The sequence below is a fragment of the Acipenser ruthenus genome, unplaced genomic scaffold (genome assembly GCF_902713425.1).
Source record: "Acipenser ruthenus unplaced genomic scaffold, fAciRut3.2 maternal haplotype, whole genome shotgun sequence".
Classification (NCBI taxonomy): Eukaryota; Metazoa; Chordata; class Actinopteri; order Acipenseriformes; family Acipenseridae; genus Acipenser; species Acipenser ruthenus.
This window is the reverse complement of record NW_026707304.1, coordinates 7,501-10,000: the sequence shown is the minus strand read 5'-3', so window position 1 is coordinate 10,000 and position 2,500 is coordinate 7,501.

Below are 2,500 nucleotides of genomic sequence, written 5' to 3'. Positions count from 1 at the left end.
ACCGGGCAGACTTCCAAGGGAGGATGTCGCCAGGGGGTGAAGGGGGACCCTGACCGGGGTGCAGGGCCTCCCACACGGCTTAGATCGGTCGCTCGTGCCCTTAGAATGAACCTCCGTCCTGACTTAGAAATATTTTTTTGATCGAAAATGCCGTGCCCCTAGTAATATGCACCTACCTCCCCAGTGTATCTGCCATCTAGTTGCATTAAGGGAGGAAGCCACGAGTTCACAGGGACCTCCTGGAACTCTCGCTCCGTAACACATAGCAAATCTGTCCCTTCAGAAGAAGGTAACTTTTAATTGGAGCTCTGGTCATGTCAGCTACTTCTGCCCATGGTCATGTAGGCTAATTCTGCCTCTGGTCATGTCAGCTAATTCCGCCTATGGTCATATTAGCTAATTCCGCCTCTGGTCATGTCAGCTAACTCCGCCTATGGTCATGTCAGCTAACTGTGCCTATGGTCATGTCAGCTAACTGTGCCTATGGTCATGTCAGCTAACTCCGCCTATGGTCATGTCAGCTACTTCTGCCCATGGTCATGTCAGCTACTTCTGCCTATGGTCATGTCAGCTACTTCTGCCTATGGTCATGTCAGCTAACTGTGCCTATGGTCATGTCAGCTAACTGTGCCTATGGTCATGTCAGCTAACTCCGCCTATGGTCATGTCAGCTAACTGTGCCTATGGTCATGTCAGCTAACTGTGCCTATGGTCATGTCAGCTACTTCTGCCCATGGTCATGTCAGCTACTTCTGCCTATGGTCATGTCAGCTACTTCTGCCTATGGTCATGTCAGCTACTTCTGCCTATGGTCATGTCAGCTAACTGTGCCTATGGTCATGTCAGCTACTTCTGCCCATGGTCATGTCAGCTACTTCTGCCCATGGTCATGTCAGCTACTTCTGCCCATGGTCATGTCAGCTACTTCTGCCTATGGTCATGTCAGCTACTTCTGCCTATGGTCATGTCAGCTACTTCTGCCTATGGTCATGTCAGCTAACTGTGCCTATGGTCATGTCAGCTACTTCTGCCCATGGTCATGTCAGCTACTTCTGCCCATGGTCATGTCAGCTACTTCTGCCCATGGTCATGTCAGCTACTTCTGCCCATGGTCATGTCAGCTAATTCCGCCTCTGGTCATGTCAGCTAATTCCGCCTCTGGTCATGTCAGCTAATTCCGCCTCTGGTCATGTCAGCTAACTGTGCCTATGGTCATGTCAGCTAACTGTGCCTCTGGTCATGTAGGCTAATTCCGCCTATGGTCATGTCAGCTAATTCCGCCTCTGGTCATGTCAGCTAACTGTGCCTATGGTCATGTTACTGAATGGGGACCCAGGCTATGGCTCGCACTTGCCCCGGGCAGGGTTCCACGGCCCCGGGCTGGCTCCCACCACCCAGGCCTCTGCTCCCACTGCCCCGGCTTGGGTTCCACGGCCCCGGCTTGGGTTCCACAGCCCCGGGGACAGTTCCCGCCTCCCACCACCCAGGCCTCTGCTCCCACTGCCCCAGCTTGGGTTCCACGGCCCCGGGCTGGCTCCCACCACCCAGGCCTCTGCTCCCACTGCCCCGGCTTGGGTTCCACCGCCCCGGGCAGGGTTCCACGGCCCCGGGGACAGCCCCCGCCTCCCACCACCCCGGCTTGGGTTCCACGGCCCCGGGGACAGCTCCAGCCTTTGCCCCGGCTTGGGTTCCACGGCCCCGGGCTGGCTCCCACCACCCAGGCCTCTGCTCCCACTGCCCCGGCTTGGGTTCCACGGCCCCGGCTTGGGTTCCACAGCCCCGGGGACAGCTCCAGCCTCCCTGGGCTGGCTCCCACTTGCCCGGGCAGGGTTCCACGGCCCCGGGCTGGCTCCCACCACCCAGGCCTCTGCTCCCACTGCCCCGGCTTGGGTTCCACAGCCCCGGGGACAGCTCCAGCCTCCCTGGGCTGGCTCCCACTTGCCCGGGCAGGGTTCCACGGCCCCGGGGACAGCTCCCGCCGCCCAGGCCTCTGCTCCCGCCTCCCACCACCCAGGCCTCTGCTCCCACTTGCCCGGGCAGGGTTCCAGGACCACGGGGACAGCTCCAGCCTCCCCGGGCTGGCTCCCACTTGCCCGGGCAGGGTTCCAGGACCCCGGGGACAGCTCCAGCCTCCCCGGGCTGGCTCCCACTTGCCCGGGCAGGGTTCCAGGACCCCGGGGACAGCTCCAGCCTCCCCGGGCTGGCTCCCACTGCCCCGGCTTGGGTTCCACGGCCCCGGGCTGGCTCCCACCACCCAGGCCTCTGCTCCCACTGCCCCGGCTTGGGTTCCACGGCCCCGGCTTGGGTTCCACTGCCCCGGGCAGGGTTCCACGGCCCCGGGGACAGCCCCCGCCTCCCACCACCCCGGCTTGGGTTCCACGGCCCCGGGGACAGCTCCCGTCTCACACCACCCAGGCCTCTGCTCCCACTGCCCCGGCTTGGGTTCCACGGCCCCGGGGACAGCTCCAGCCTTTGCCCCGGCTTGGGTTCCACGGCCCCG